The sequence below is a fragment of the Sinocyclocheilus anshuiensis genome, unplaced genomic scaffold (genome assembly GCF_001515605.1).
Source record: "Sinocyclocheilus anshuiensis isolate Anshui unplaced genomic scaffold, SAMN03320099.WGS_v1.1 scaffold802, whole genome shotgun sequence".
NCBI classification, from domain to species: domain Eukaryota; kingdom Metazoa; phylum Chordata; class Actinopteri; order Cypriniformes; family Cyprinidae; genus Sinocyclocheilus; species Sinocyclocheilus anshuiensis.
Genome location: NW_015547667.1, coordinates 164311 through 181385, shown reverse-complemented (window position 1 = coordinate 181385; position 17075 = coordinate 164311). Strand labels below are relative to the sequence as shown.

At 41.6% G+C, this 17075-nt stretch overlaps 1 long non-coding RNA gene and 1 pseudogene across 1 annotated transcript in view; both read left to right on the top strand.

Moving 5' to 3' along the window:
* LOC107702609 (uncharacterized) overlaps positions 1 to 17075 on the top strand; it is a 91020-nt pseudogene that overhangs the window by 11785 nt on the left and 62160 nt on the right.
* Positions 11079 to 17075, top strand: part of LOC107702649 (uncharacterized) — an 8481-nt gene continuing 2484 nt past the window's right edge. Inside the window, exons 1-2 of the long non-coding RNA XR_001635782.1 lie at positions 11079 to 11089; positions 12732 to 12734. This is a non-coding gene — a long non-coding RNA (uncharacterized LOC107702649). The remainder of the gene's footprint in view (positions 11090 to 12731; positions 12735 to 17075) is intronic.

Genomic DNA, 17075 nt, shown 5'->3' with positions numbered 1-17075 from the left:
CTGCGTGTTCACTTAAACTGAAAGCAATCAAAAAAGCCCATGGACAGGTTTTTGCTGACAGGATACAACATTCGGTAAGGGAAATGCAAAAATTATTACGATATTATCTGTCATAAACGTTATCAACGCTGTCAAAAACAGTAGCATTTAACACTAGTACACACAGATCTGTAGAACAAGTAGGTTACAGAATGAAATGAAATACGCACAAACTAGCCACGAAGAAGTCTATGCCATGTCATTCAGTCTAGTTACATTTTCACAAAACATGCTATAAACTTTCATAAGAGCACTAGACAAAGTTATTGTAGTTATGCATTGTTGCAATAAACAACTGATAAAATTATCCACCCTTAAATATAGTAAAGTATTAACACATTTTGATGCAATAAATAGGGTATGATTTAAAAATAATCATCCCTCCAAAACAGAGAAAACATCTTTCACAAACATCTACATGTCTGTCTCCTTTAAAGTGTTTATAGTGTATATAATGAGTTGTATTTGTAGGGGTTATTATAACACAATTTTTTAACACCAACCCCCATCACCCCCCTCCAGGACCTCACTAATTTTCAAAGCCTGGGTACGGCCATGGCTACAACAGACAAAAACACACACAATTATGTCAAAATGCTGGCTTTTGTCGAGTGACCTCGTAAATATGGTCTTAAAGGAGTTATAAAGTCTGTAAAGAGTTGGGAGAAAACCGGATGTGTGTCAGATCCACGTCACATGCATCAGGTTTTAAAGACACAGCACTGCTTTTAAAGGGAAACCTGATGAAGTCTGTCATTGATGGAAATCAAAGAACAAAAGAAAAAGAGAAATCAATCCACTGCTCTAGTTGCTGATTAAATTTTGTAGTGTGAATGAAAATGTATATATATTAATTTTATAGTTTATACATATACAATTTATTGTTTATGTGAAGATTGTTTTAAGTTCACTTAAATTAAAAGTTGTCATATTTTTCAGAGCCTATTAAGTGTTAAAAATAATGGCTTTCAATTATACTGTAATGTTGAATGGCTATAATTAATAGCTAAAACTGAGGGAAAAGGCATTTAATAGAGATATCAGTAGCAGTATTGGTATCAATGATACTGGCCTTCATTAATAGTAGGCTTCTTAGTAAAAAAAAATGCCATTAAACATATTTAAAATATACCATCTTTATGTTGTTTCTAAATTAATTTGGAAGTTCAATTTCATGTTATGATAATATAAATATATTAAAGAGATTGGGACGATGCCCCCACCCACTTGGCCCTCAGATGAAGCTAATTGAATAGCCCTGCTTTAAGGCAAAACATGTGCATATTCATAAGTCAACACCATTGTTTAAATATTTTCTCCTTGAAACTGCAGTGAGGAAAAACATGGGTTGAAATCGGTTATCAGGTTATTACTGATTGATTAAATCAGTTATTAGTGATTGATTAAATATAACAAAATAATTATGAAGTTCAAATACCCAACAGCATTAGTTTTAGTATGACGTTAAACATTAAAGTCAATTTTATTTAGTTTTTTTTATTTAGTGTCTTTTTTATTTAGTTATTGTTCCATATATAAATCTATTTATCTTTTCATTCATCATATTTTGTCTTTGTGTTGCTGCAGAATATTATTCACTTTAAAATGATTTAAAAGTATTTTGTTAAAGATTCATCAAACCGAAATTAAGTGATTTTAAAGCTTTAATCTGTGAAAAAACTCTGTTCTTCAGGTGTGTTTGATGATGTGGAGAAGTTAGTGTCAGTGAAGGAGGGAGATTCAGTCACTCTAAACTCTGATACTGAAATGAAGGATGGTGATCTGATTCAGTGGTGGTTTTGGATTAAAAACACTTTAATAGCTGAAATCAATAAACGGACCGACAGCATGTCTGTATATGAGGATGTTCTTGATGGGAGATTCAGAGACAGACTGAAGCTGGACAATCAAACTGGATCTCTGACTATCACAAACACCAGACCTGAACATGCTGGGAATTATGAAGTAGAGATCAACCGTATAAGCATAATTTTCATTCTCATGGTTTATGGTGAGTCAAATATTTGTTTCACCCATTTTATTTTAATATTTCTGTCAATGGTGAGTAGAGATCATTTGTCATTTCCTTTAAATATTCTTATTTTATTAACAATTTACATATTTATTGTTAAATCATTTTATAGTTTCAGATGACTGTGTATACAAAGTATATACTCTGTATATATATACTACTGTGTATATACTCAACACACTGAACTGAAAATATGATTGTTGATTTGATTTGTTTATATTTCTCTTTATTCTCTCGTTTCCAGCTCGTCTGCTTGGTCCTCTCTGCTCTGGTGGGCGTGGCTACTGTCATTCTTCTGGTTTATGACATCAGATCCAATAGAGCTCAACCAGATCAAGCACATATTCACACATCAGGTACATGACTTATGATGCCATTTCTCACAAACCATTTCTGCATATATAAATATTTGATATATTAATTTAAGGCTTTATATGTTCATCATTTTCAGAAAATATTGAAAAATCTCAAGCAGATGCTGAACTTTAAAAGCTCTTCAAGTGTTTTTTGTTCTTCCAATGTTTTTGTCATAAATACCGATGGTTATTTGAGTTTGTGCTCTCTCTTTCAGTGTCAGATTGCAAAGAATCAAGTTTGAAAGGCTTTATTGTTTATTTTTCCCTCAGATACATACAACAAATGAATAAAGAGACACACATGTCTCTCTTTACTACTGCTGTCCATTTGTCATCTGTATTTGCTTGCCTTTATCAATAAAGTTTTCTCACTTTGAGTTTCAATAGTCTCTCCATGTTTTATTATATTTATTATGTCGAGCTCTTTCTGTAGGAAACAAACTATATGTATATTTTAACAGTTTCAGCAGTGTAACATATACATGGATTTACATTACTACAACATTTTTTGTTAATGTTTATGAAAAAATGGTTTAATAGCTCTTCACCATATAGAACTATTTGCCGGCTCAGGGTACTGACCCACTAAAGACTGCCCGATTAGAGATGAAACGAAGATGCACTTGTTTTATGGGAATAACCCAATTATTTATGATATTGTTATATCATAAATAATACAAATAAATTACAATTAAACATATTGGCAATAACACAGCTCAAATTAAGCTTAATAATTGAACATGAACATTATTAGCAAAAGATTAAAAGCCATACACAAGGCAGACTGTAACTTCTATCTTATATGCAGCGAACAACTGTAACTTGACACCTTGTTAACGCTGCGGAGCTTGTATAGCATCACTCTGTCTGAGCTACGAGGGCACATGCACGTAGCAAGTTGTTTACAAGAGTTTCCCATTAAATATAGAGATAAACAATGCACTTTGCTTCAAACAGGAACATAACTCGTACTAATAAAAACAAATGTAACTCTAGCACTCACAATAATGTAGATATGTATACAAACATATAAACTGTAAGTTCCACCCATTTGGCCCAACGACGGAATCCAATGGCATGGGCGAAGGTATAATGCGTGTAGGTCTTTTACTTGCGCTTCTGCAAAAATCATCTTAATTTAATAACATTTTGGTTTCTGATTTGATTCTGACTCCATGAATAATTTAATCTGACTCCAATTGAAAATGACTTCTAATTTTACAATGTTTCCGATATAATGGCTGATCATGAGATTAGTTGTGATTTAATTTAGATCTTTGATTATTCTGGGTATCCCATATTTTCAATTATTCGTTCATTAGGGACCCGGTATCACACAGAGGAACTTACGCCGGCCGGATCGTAGTCTCACGGACACAAACTCGTCAGTTCTGATCTTAGACAGAGGATGCAGGGTGAATATCTACCTTTAAGTTGGCCGCGCTCTGCTTGCTCAAAACAAAAAGCATAGTTTTTGTATATTCACGAAAACTGCAACTTACTAAGGCAGTGATAGTCAGAAATCGAAACGGTCTCAAATGATGTGCCCCATGCTCCATTCATTGAGCCTTCTGAATGATCTATCCTTAACACAGATTTGAGGTAATACCAGACTCCACTTTAATCTACTATAAATAATGATTTAAGAATAATGCAGAATAAATCAAGAATCACATTTATTGTTTGCCAGGCAGGATTAAACATCAATTAAAATAATTAAAAATAATACATGGTACACAACTGATCAGCATAAAATATAAAATACAGTTCAAAACATAGTATTAAAAAAATAGTTCAGTCATGACAACTCTCGGAAAGGATAGATACATCTTTATTATTATAAAACAGAATGTACATAGTTTGGTCTTGGCGGACTAGATCTGCTACGCTGCTGCGGAGCAAGTAGACTTGCTTCAGCTAAATGCTCAGATCATAAAATAAAAGGAACATGCTGTTGCTGCTGCTGCTAGAGAGAGAGGAAGATCCCCATAGCAGATCTAGGCAGGTGGTGCTGGGGAGGTGGTGGGCTAATAGGAGGATACGCATTGCGCGCAGACATGGCATGCGAAACATACGTCCGAATTATATATATACACGGTAATGAGTATGTAAACCTGATTGGCTGAGGACATTTAATTGAATGAACCAATTAGAGCGCGAATAGAGTTTCATGGCTGAACTAATCATTTTCAAGAAGTCAGCATACCTGGCAATAGAGAGACACACAGCAGTATGTGAGTTCTAGTGCAAAGCTCCAGAGTCTCACATGTGCGGTATGGGGTTTTCTGACTACAGAATCCCAAAGTAGTGATTTGCCACTTCGCTTAAATACCCAGACCAGAACAAAGAAATCTTCAAATCAGTTTTGGTTTGTTAGGATCTTGTAACCTAAAAGGTCACACACCTAGTTTTGGGTATTTAAAAAGCAAATGGTTATCAAAGATCTTTATTGGGGCAGCTCCCACATCTGAAGAACAGGTTTTGTTTTCTTTATTATTGTCTGTCCTATTGATGTGAGAGTGAAACCATCTTACCAGTCGCACCTGAAGTATTTATATTGAACACACATAAAACAGCTTGAAACAATAGATTTGTGAAATTTGCATGACTGACTGAGACCTGAGGGGAAGGAAAGGGTGTGAGGAGTCAAGAACTCAGCATGGTGGGAAGAGATGAGATTGGGCCAGCTGTTGTCCTGTGCTCTTTCTCGTAGATCCTCTCTTCAGATTAGTGCATTTTATTGTTTTATTACGGGATAGGAATCTTGAATTCAGTTTTGGTAAAATCCATCCTTACAAAATTACAGGGTTACAGGTACGCTTATTATGAATACACGCATACACATATTGTTACCTCACTGGCATAATAACTCGTGTACAAGAACAGATTAGTCTCTCATCAACCACATATTTAATGATTGCAAACTTACTTTTGCATTCATGCATAACACTGCATCCAAAAGGCGATCTATGAACAGTCCATAAAAAAGTTATGCCGCAGAAACTTTAACGTCCAACTCTGTATCCCGCTGCACTGAACTACAGCCTCTGTGAGGGTGGAGGAGATCACATGGTCAAGGTTTCTGGACACTGACTGGCTCAGGTAAAGTGCTCTGCATGTGCGCATGTCTCAAGATGCAGAAGGAGAGATTTAGGAGAGAGAGGTTAGAATAATAGCAACCCGTGGCCTGTATATGTACATATACAAAAGGCTTCTATTCTGCCGTGGGATTTACAGTTACTTTAATCAGGAATGGCAGGTAATTGTATAAGGCATGCAACTGGTCGGGGTGTAAGCTTTTTCTCCCGTCTGAACCATGGCTGTCCTTAATTTGGTGTCAGCTCCAGGGTATACTTCTGACACCTTTTCCACAGGCCAGAGAGCTCTGGGTAGCTGTGGGTCGATGATCAACACTGTAGTGTCAAAATGGATGTCTGGAGTATCATTTTGCCATTTTTGATGGCTTTGAAGACCTGGGAGGTAGATTTTGAGGTATTGTCTCTAGAATTGGTCTGCAAGGAACTGGCTGGGGTGCCATCGACGTCAGCTGAGCAACTCAGACTGGGGGTATACTATCAGGGGAAGTGAAGCATATGACTACCCTATTAGGAGAGAATTTGGAGTAATGGGGTCAGGATCGAAAGCATTGGATGATGTATATCCCAGAGGTTTGGAGTTCAAAATTCCTTCAATCTCCACCAGCACAGTTTGAAGACTCTCTATGGTCACTGATTGAGTTCCTAGAGTAACCATCAGTGCATTTTTCAGAGAGCAAATTTCTTGCTCCCAGCAGCCCACAAAGTGTGGTGAGTTAGGAGAATTGAAATGGAATTCAGTCTGCTGTTTTGCCAGTTGTCTCTGCAGATCTGGGACCACCTCTCTGCAAACGCTTGGGACTAACTCTCGCTGCAAACGCTTGATGGCCTCTCTTCCACGCAGAACCCAGTATTTACGGTGGAGTTCAGCGAACACCCTCTCAGGACCTGGATGACAAAGTTTAGAATCATAACTTTGGATTATACGTTTTGTGATGGGATGCCTTGTATCCAGTACAATAGGGTGCATGTTGTCAGGTTCCAGGTAGGGAATATGTCATAAACGTCCACCGACTCACCGATTAATTTTGATTCTCCATCGAGTTCCAGGACCAGTGCTCTTAGTTGGCTGTTGCAAGCAAGCAGTTTACCAGTACTTAGTTGTTCTAAGTCTGATGGGACAGACAAGAGTACAGGTACCAACCTTATGAAATTCATTATTGTCTAGTTCCTCTGGAATGGGGCATTCAGGCCACAGATTGGGAGCATCTTTCAGGAAGAGTGGTTCTTGGCACCAACGGCTTTCCAGGCCTAGCTCACAGAGACTCCTTCCCAGAGTGATGTCATCTGCTGGATTGCTTGTGGAGGGTTCATATTGACAGCTGTGTTGCTCTATGACATCCTAGATCTCTGCGACCTGAATCCCAACAGATACTTTGAATCGGCAATAGTCAGAACCATGTGAGGACAGTGCTGGGGTCAGTCCACAAGATCGTCTGCCGTATGGGCAGGTTCAACTCAGTTTGCAGGTGCTGTGTGGAGCTACAGTAACAGAAGAAGAAAGATATTTTGTAGGGCTGGTAGCTCCCCCTCCCACTTCGTCCATGTTTGTAGCAGATCTGTAGGCAAGTGTGGATAATCTCAATCTTGTTTTTATCCCACACTCTATATATGTTGCGCATGGTAGTCTCACTACTGTCTTTGGTACAGTATTTGTAGGATGTTGTGTCAGACTGATGGTTCCAGAGGAGCCCTAATTTCGATTCCTAGATGTCCGTTCGGCCTTGTGAATTCCAGAGTTCTGCCCTGTTCAATATGGAATCGTGGGGCAGGTGACTTATCGTTGAGGGGGCATTGCTGAAACACTGCCTCAGCTCAAAGCCTCCATCTGCTAGCAGGTTCCTGATTCTGTCAACAAAAATATTGCTTCTTCTACTGAAGAGAAACTTTGTAGGTAGTTGTCTACATAAAAGGATTTCAACACAGAATTGCGGACATCATCTCCGGGTTTGGCTATTATCAAGGACGTGTTTCTTTAGTGCAAAGATGGCACAGCAGGGGCTGCAGGTGGTGACGAAAGGGAGGACTTGCCATTCGTACACTCTGTTTGGTTCCTGTACATTTAGATCTCCTTAGAGGAAGCACAAGAGTGGTTTGTCTTCTGGGAGCAGTCTAACTTGGTGGAACATCTGCTTGATGTCGCTGCTGACTGCCACTAAATGTTCCCTAAATCTGAGAAGCACTGCAAGTAGGGATGGCCCCTAACACTGGTCCTGGGAGCAGAAGCTCATTCAGATTTTGTCCGCGATACTGGAACGAACAGATAAAACTATCATGTTTTTCCCGTTGTGCTGCACCATGTGGTGCAGGATGAACTAGGAGCAGGATGTCACCGCATTTTGTGGCAATTTGTTAATATAGCCTGATCGCTCCAGTTTTGAAATCTCTGTGGTATAAACGGCTGCTTGCTCCAGATTTTTGGCTAGTCTCCTTTCAATGGCCCTTAGGTGCGATAAGATGGCCTCTTTATGTGCTTTGAGTTCATGCATGTTCTTGACAAGCAAGAGAGGGGTTGCATATCGCTTGACACCATCCACCTCACCCTTACTGTCCTCCTTTCCAAAACTTCCAACGCCTCCTGGTCCTGTCTGGATCTGATGGTCTTTTCATTGTGCCAGGGTAGTAATTCCGTCTGCCAGAATTTCTCTACTTGCTACCCCCAGATGGGGGTAATCCGATTAAATGAGCAACACAGGACAGACCGCTTCTAAGTCAGCTGAGCAATTGGCGAGATCACAAATGAGAGTGCTGCACCTCGGAGAACCTGTAACTCCTGCCTGGTTGTTCAGAGTGGGAGGTCTTCAGGCTGACCTTTGAGGCCCAACTGTTGAGCTGCACTGTGAAGGAGGATAGTTCTCTACGATCTATCATCCTGAATTGTGTATGCATTCATTTTCCTCTTTCCATTTCGGAGAATCACTTTGCTGATTTTAAGCAGAAACGTCCTGCTGGTAAGTGGTTTTATGAATCAGGAGAATCTCATGCATTTATGTTATTATATGAATTTTTAAGGTGGTACATGTTCTTGGTAAGCAATTTGACAATATTGTAGTTAAATTTTTTTGGTGCATCAGAAAGTGTGCTTTTAAAATACCAGCACAAATTACACGCTATTACAACACAAGCTAATCCAGCAGAAATTTGTGCATAAAAAAGTCACCAAAATGAAGTATTTGAACCTCATACTTAAATACAAAATAGTGGTTGAATATTAATCATATTTTCATGTAAGAGAACACTTTTCTACTCAGTTCTAGCAGATGATCTGTTCCTGCTCTATAAAGCCATTAGAGAAACTCTGAAATCAGTCTGAGAGGAGAAACAATTGAGACATTTGATAAGAAATGAACAACAAACGAGCTGAAGACAGTTCCAGGAGAGAGCAGAGTCAAACACTCTAACTCTCATGATCAGATCAAATGCTGCTTTAAGACACCTTTAACTTCTCTAGTCACTGACCATGGTATGGGCCAGTTTATTTCTGTTGAAAAATACAACATTGATCTACAGGAAGTTGAGGCCTACTGGAGCTCAAAGTGACAGAGAGTGCAAGAAGGAGCTAGATGGTCACACGCATCAACACTGAATAAATAAGTGGTTATTTTAGTTGACAGTAAAGTTTCCGCATGACTTTACTACAGATCAGACCTCATCTGTGTGAGAAGAATTACGGGCCGATCCGAGACGTTACGAGCACCTCCCGTCCTCCCGATAATTTTCAAACGTAAAAAAAATCGGATGCTGTCGGTTTAAATTAGTGGCGTATGTGCGGTTGAACAAGACGATTTGGCGATCTATCTGAAGTTGACCAATCAGAAGATGACAAAAACCATATAGTCTATAATAATTTTAGTTTAATTATACAGTTCTATTTTTTATTTGTTATTCCGAATGTGCCAAATTTGCCGTTCAGCTTTATGAATGAATATGCCTGTTGTATTTCCGGCAAAACGAGCAGAAATTCAGAAATGGCCTACTCCCTCGAGTTCTTTATGAAGAACAGAAAGTCCATGCTTTTCTCTGCTTTTCAGCCATTCTCTTTGCCATGTCCTTTGTCTTCGTTTTTTTTTTCTTTTGGACGTCACAAGCCGCCTGCCACAAAGAAAACAATTTAGTCCTCAGATTCCATATTTTTATGAATGGCGCGAAACGTAATGCTTACGTCAGAGTTTGCAAAATCGTAGTAAATTCGTGTCGTGTGTGACTGCCTCCGTACAATTTTCGGATAAACTCAATCGTGACATGTGCCAGAGCTCACGATGTTCCGACCTTCAGAATCGCACCATGTACGCCCGCCTTTACTGAACCAGTTTTGAAGAGTTTGTCTTTTCATATTTGTGGACTGAAATTGTTAAAGATATTTCACAGATTTTGGTTCTGTTTGTGGCATCTGGTTGGTCAGTTTGAAATGTGTTTTTATGATTTCAGTCTGTTTCAGTGTTTGTTTTTTCTAAATGTCCTTTAGATAAAAACACTGAAGCTCAAACAGCAGCTGCTTTAGTTCGTGACGCAATTCTCATCTGAAGTTAAAGAGTTTTCTGTGTATGATGTTGTGTGTTTGGACATTTTAAATGTACAACTGTTTAGTAAACTAAGTTATTTAAACATCTTTTTTATGTTGTTCAGGCGTATTTGGTGTTGATGCAGTGAAGTCAGTGTCAGTGACAGAGGGAGATTCAGTCACTCTAGAATATGATGTTACTGAAATACAGACACAGGATCTGATAACATGGACATTTGGACATCCAGAGACTCGTATAGCTCTAACTAATAAAGAGGCTGGAATCTTCAACACCTACAATGAAGTTCTTGATGGGAGATTCAGAGAGAGACTGCAGCTGGATCATCAGACTGGATCTCTGACCATCACAAACACCAGAACCACAGACTCTGGACTTTATCAAATAATAATCAAAGGAATCAAACCGATCACAAACAGATTGAGTGTTACTGTCTATGGTGAGTCACAATTAGTGTAATTTTTGCTGCCATTCATAAAAAAAAGAAAGTATTTTTTATGAATCAAAAATCGCACATTTTTTTTTTAAGATCTTTGAAAACATTAATTTAGAGACCATAAATAAGACAAAAGTGTTCAGTGTAAAGACAAAATATTTTTGAAATCATGTCATCATCAGTGTCAGATGAAGTATTTTTTACACATCCTTCATGCGGGTCAGAAGCAGACATAAATAAACAGATGCAGCGCTAATTACTGTAAAGCTATAGTATGTAATTTTTTTTTCTGATAATAGTTACAAAATAAAAAAATAAAAAATTTTCCAAACCATGTTCTTACCAAAATACATTTTGATCTATAATCAGTTGCATACACACATCATTTGCTCGTGCATGTCCTGTCATATAGGCATATATACGCAGTGACTCGTGAAGCTGAAAGTTTGGCATCTCAACAAACAAGAAAAAAAATTGATCATGCATCATTCAAGATGCATGCAGGTATATTTCTAACCACTAGTGTGGTTTAATTATTTTTAATTATTTTGACTCCATCACAGTCTCCAACACCTCCTATTTTACATCTTACATCACATCCTCCAGTCTCAGTATCTGTGATAATAGTGCTGAGTTCTGCTGCTGGATCTCTGGTGATTTTGGCTGGAATTGGGATGTTTTGTACCTGCAGGAAACACAGAGACACAGGTCGAGTGAATCTACAGCTCACACATCTGTAAAAACAGTGAGCCTTATTTGTGAATCAGCAATATTCTCCATGTTTTGATGAACATGTTTGTCATTACAGTTCATGAAGACGAGACTCAAGCTGCTGCAAAACTCTACAAACACACTGGACTGATGAAGGTAAGAGTCTCTGTGTCATTTCAATGAAATTTACATTTATTCTTACAGTTCAAAGTAACTACATAGCAATACAGTTAAAATGTTTATCATTGTATACTGCAAACTACTTCACTAATTCATTGCACACATATATGGCAATGAGCGGTATATTACAGCATGTGTTGAACATGTTTTGTGGATGATCAATGAATTTCAATGAGATTAATGAGATGCCACAACATTGCGCAGCCTCAGGTTGTAAAAAACACCAAAATTTAAATTCCTGAAGAAATTGGATAAACGTTCACAGATAAGAATGTGTTGGTTTGTATTTTTAACTCAATATTGCATGTATTAACTCAATATTACATGTTTTTAAACTATAGTACGTTTAAAATGTTGTGATAAAGCTAAAGCTAATGCTACGTTGTGGTGAAGCTAAAGGCTTTGTCTTGTTAATTTGTGTTAGTTTAGCAAAATCATCTGCTTAAGTCTATTGCAGATATAGATATCTGTACATGCATAGGGTTGCAAACATATGCTGCATTCCAGGCAACTCGAAATCCAGATTTTTCCATCTTCCTATTTGGAAAAAACATCTAGAACTCTTCTTGAAGTCGGACATCCGACCTGTGAACTCAGAGCATATCGATCAATCCCGACCTCAGCGAGACACGTCATTTGACGTCACTGCTAATTGTTTTGTGTTTTTGCCATAATTGACACAAAACCACGAAATGCTCTCGTTGTGTTATGGCGCCATCATGTGGTCAACATGTGAATGTGATGTGTGATTGACTGGATCTCAGAGAGGTTGGAAGTGGGACATTTCAACTCCAATGTTTCCACACCCGACCTTGTCTCTAACGCAGCAATAGAAGGTGTCTAGTCATAGCTGGGGGCATGGGGAAAACAGTCCTTTACCTTGACTGGAAAAACATAGTGTTGGCCCAGTATGGCCTACATAGAATCACTTCTACCACTCCACAAAGCAAGATATATAGAAAAACTGAGCTGTATTGGGTCATATTGTCCATAGAGTATCTGTGACTGGACAAAAGACCCAATGGAAAGGCCAGAGGTCTCATTTCCTGAAATTTTGGGTACCTGATTGAGTCTCCAGGTAAAAGACAGTTATTCATAGATCAGGGGTCGGCAACCCCTAAGAATAACAAATGGAAAATAAGCTGTAGCTGTCATGCACTCTATCACGTAGTGTGACTGAAGCTAAACAGACTTAACCGATGCAAAAGCATGGCACAGCAGCCACTGTAGTGTTGTCTAAAGTACTGACTTCAGTACCAGTTGATACTGAAATTAAAAAAGTGACGATACCAGCATTTCCCACGAGTGCTCTTTGCGGAACGGGGGGGAGGGATGGTGGGCCAAGCCCATGGAGTGGAAAAGGGCGTGGAGACTGAGGTGGAGCAAGTGACCAGGGTGGAGCAGGCAGAGCCGGAGGCCAGGGCAGAGCAGGCAGTTCAGGAGGCCAGGGCGGAGCCGGAAGATCGGGAGTCCAGGATGGAGCTGGCGGAGTTGAAGTGCGCCAAGGCAGAGCAGAGGACCACCAGGGTGGAGCAGGCAGCGCTAAAGAGTACCATGGCGGAGCAGATGACCACCACTGCAGAGCAGATGGGTCTGCAGGTCCCCACGGAGGAGCAAATGACCACCACAGCAGAGCAGATGGGAGCAAAGATCCCCACGGGGAGCAGATGACCACCACAACAGAGCAGAGAACAACCAATGTGGAGCTACTGAGGCAGGTGACCACCAAGTTGGATCAGGTGGAACTGGAGCAGAGATCACTGAGAGGTCAACAACGGCCTTTTCGGCCATAACAGGGCAGGCAGAGAGTTCACAGATGGCCTCCATAACCGTGACAGGACAGTCAGAGAGTTCACAGACAGCCTTCATGGCCATGACGGGACAGTCAGAGGGCTCACCGGCGGCCTCCTTGGCCATGGCTGAACCAGCAGAGAGTTCATAGACGGCCATCTTGGCTGAGACATGGCAGACAGAGAGTTCAGAAACAGTGTCAGCAGTCATAATGGAGGATTCAATGGACACAGAAAGTTCAGAAATGGCATTCACGGCCGTAACAGTGGCCTCAGGGAACACAGAGAGTTCAGAAGCAGAGTCCACAGCCGCAACAGAGGCCACAGGGAACACAGAGAGCTCGGAGAAGGAAGCTGCCACTGTCTCGGGAGAAACTGGCGAGGTGTGCACAGCCCAAACGCACAAAATGGCCGTAGCCATGACAGGGAGCATGGAAAACCTCTACCTCCGAGACAGATGGCACTGTGGCCGGCGGACTTGAGAGCGTAGCAGCCGGGGAAGGCCTCGGGATGCCGGCTGCTCATGCAGTTGTCAGCGGCGGATCTGCCACACTGGACGCCAGTCTCGTCTGTCCCGAGATGGGTCCAGTAGGTCCAGACGGCCCAAGCTTCGTGTACGCCGGAGCATGAGGAGCGTAGCCCGCCCCCAAAACATGTTTAGGGGATTCGGGAGTGACCTTGTTGGAATCCTCCTCCACCTCCCCCACAGTGAAGGAAGATACACCGAGTTGAAGGGCTAGCTCCACATACTCACAAAATGTCCCTCGAGGACAAGCACAGAAAAGTTGGCATTTGAGTGGCTCATTAAGTCCAGAAAAAATCTCATGAGCGAACTGTCCGGAAATTGTTTATGGTAAGCCAAGTCCAAAAAGGGGACGCTCGCCCTGGCGCAGGAGAAGGAGCCGCATACCTGCTAGATCCATAGCTGTTGGTCAGTTGTACTGTTATATGTGGAGGCTGAAGGAAACAGGCTTAGTCATTGAGCTAAGTGCAGGTGGTTTAATAAAAAGACTAAGTGAACAAAGAACCGGCAGCCACCCTGTAGCCCAAGACTGGTCGCCCACTGAAGCTAAGCAGGGTTGAGCCTGGTCGGTACCTGGATGGGAGACCTCCTGGGAAAACTAGGTTGCTGCTGGAAGAGGTGCTAGTGAGGCCAGCAGGGGGTGCTCACCCTGTGGTCTGTGTGGGTCCTAGCACCCCAGTATATTGATGGGGACACTATACTGTCAACAAGCACCGTCCTTCGGATGAGACGTTAAACCGAGGTCCTGACTCTCTGTCGTCATTAAAAATCCCAGGATGTCTTTCAAAAGTAGTAGAGGTGTGACCTCGGCATCCTGGCCAAATTTGCCCATCGGCCTCTGACCATCATGGCCTCCTAACAATCCCCAGATCTGCTGATTGGCTTCATCACTCTGTCTCCTCTCCACTAATAAGCTGGTGTGTGGTGGACATTCTGGCGCACTATGGCTGCCGTCGCATCATCCAGGTGGATGCTGCACACTGGTGGTGGATGAGGAGATACCCCCTGACAATGTAAAGCTCTTTGAGTGCCTAAAAATGCGCTATATAAATGTAATTATTATTATTATTATTATTATGTACCAGAAACACTGGGAAACAGAGAACCAAAACACGGGCAGACAACGGCATAATAACATTCAACAACTGACAAAGCAAAAGTGAAATGCAAGGGCTATTTATACACAGGAGAACAAGATAACAAGGGGGCGTGGTAAATGGGAAACACCCGGGGAACCTAATCACAGGGAACCAATACACAAATGGACTACAAACCGACTACAAACAAGGCACATGATGTACTTCAACATAAAAGTCCAGACAGGGCACAGAGAACATGTACCACTTCGGGTTTGAGTTATGGGGCTATCACGTGATGAACGAACGGCTCGAAAAATCCAAAGACTCGAAACAGGTGAACTAATAGACCTTTCTCGTAGTCCGCGTGTCGTCACATCCAGCTCCGAGTAGTAGCATAAAGGAATTTTTATTGCATTATTGTCAATGGACAGATGCAGTTTTGTGGAAAAAAAAAGAATTTAGTTGGACTTAGCAATAAATGTCAATATTAGAAACAGTCTTCTGATCGATGCGATTGTCAGCGCTGCAACTGTTGCCAGTCATGACATTAATGAATAGCAGCACGCTGCTCAAATTACAGGATTAATTGGACTGATTTACATTTATTTTTGATATTATTTTGTTTATTCTTGCATTATATTTATTATGATTAACCTTCCTTTTTTATATACAGTATAATGCTGTTCTGTCATTGCACTCGATCACGGAGGATTTGTTTAAGATGATCAATCTAGTTATGTTATAATCCTCTATGGGTTGGAAATATTTGTTTACTTGAACAACTTTAATTTGATGTAATTACTGAGGATTGCATCGTAAAGTGCGTGCATTAAATATGTAAGCATAATTTTGTTTTTTTAGATTAGATTCAACTTTATTGTCACTGTGCAGAGTACAAGTACACAGCCAATGAAATGCAGTTAGCATCTAACCAGAAGTGCAAATAACAGAGTATATAAATAAATATAGATTATGTGTATATACATTAAGCTTTATGACATATAGTGCAAGTTATGAGGTAGGAGGGCAGAGACCAGCTCAATGCAAATGACTGTACATACAACATAGGGTGCAAGGAAAGTATAAACAGAAGGTGTATTATACACTGAGTATAAACAGAAGGTGCATTATACAGTGAGGTACGTAGATAGCATATGTTTATATATGGTGTAACGGGGTGAAGAATCACACGACAAGTAATCTCAATCAATACCCCGGAGGGTGGATTTATTGGGGTGATGGGTGCCAGTGAGAAAGGTCCAGGTAGGTGCTCCGGTTCCGTGAGTGCTCTCTTCCGTCTTCCCAGTGCAGAGGGTCCGTGCAGATGATGCTGGCCAGGTGCTCCTCGCTTGTTTCCAGGGCGACGCTGATGAGGCTCCGGGACGCTCGTCACACTCCCCCCCCCTAAGCGTCGTCCTGGTCCTGTTAACGATATGAGACAGTAGGGGAGAGATAGGGGGTGGGGAGTGACCCCTGACAAACCTGCGAAAGCTGCCCAGATCCGAGAGAGGCCATCCGCGTTGGCGTTCGCGGCTCCAGCCCGATGTCGTACCTCGAAGTGGAAGTCCTCGAGCGCGAGGAAACATCGGGTCACCCTGGCATTGGTATCCTTGGCACGGGCCATCCACTGAGTACCTGCCAGTAGCCTTTGGTGAGATCCAACGTAGAGATATACCGGGCCGTTCCCAGCCGGTCCAACAGTTCATCCACCCGAGGCATGGGGTATCCGTCGAACTCGGATACCTCGTTGAGGCGACGGAAGTCGTTGCAGAAACGGAGGGTGCTGTCCGGTTTCGGGACCATCACGATGGGGCTGGCCCATGGGCTGTGTGATGGTTCTATCACCCCCAACTTCAGCATCTGTCGAATTTCCTCCTCAATAGCTCGCCGACGAACCTCCAGGACGCTGTAGGGCCGTTGCCTGACGACGACCCCTGGCGGCGTCCGGATGTTGTGCTGCAGGACGTTGGTCCGCCCGGGAAGAGAGGAGAACACATCAGAGAACTGACCGACCAGGTGCTGCAGCTCCCTCTTCTGGGCAGCCGAGAGGTGGGGGTTGACGTCAACAACCACGGGATCAGAGATGGCGAGGGCCGCGAGCTGGTCTCTAGTCCCCATCCACTTCTTCAGGAGGTTAATGTGGTAGAGCTGCTCGGCTCTCCTCCTTCCTGGCTGACGCACCCGGTACGTCACCGGCCCAATCTTCTCCAGCACCGTATAGGGACCCTGCCAGGTGGCCAGGAATTTGCAGGCCGCGTTGGGGACTAGGACCATGACTCGGTCGCCAGGCTGGAACTCCCGTGGTTGGGCTGCC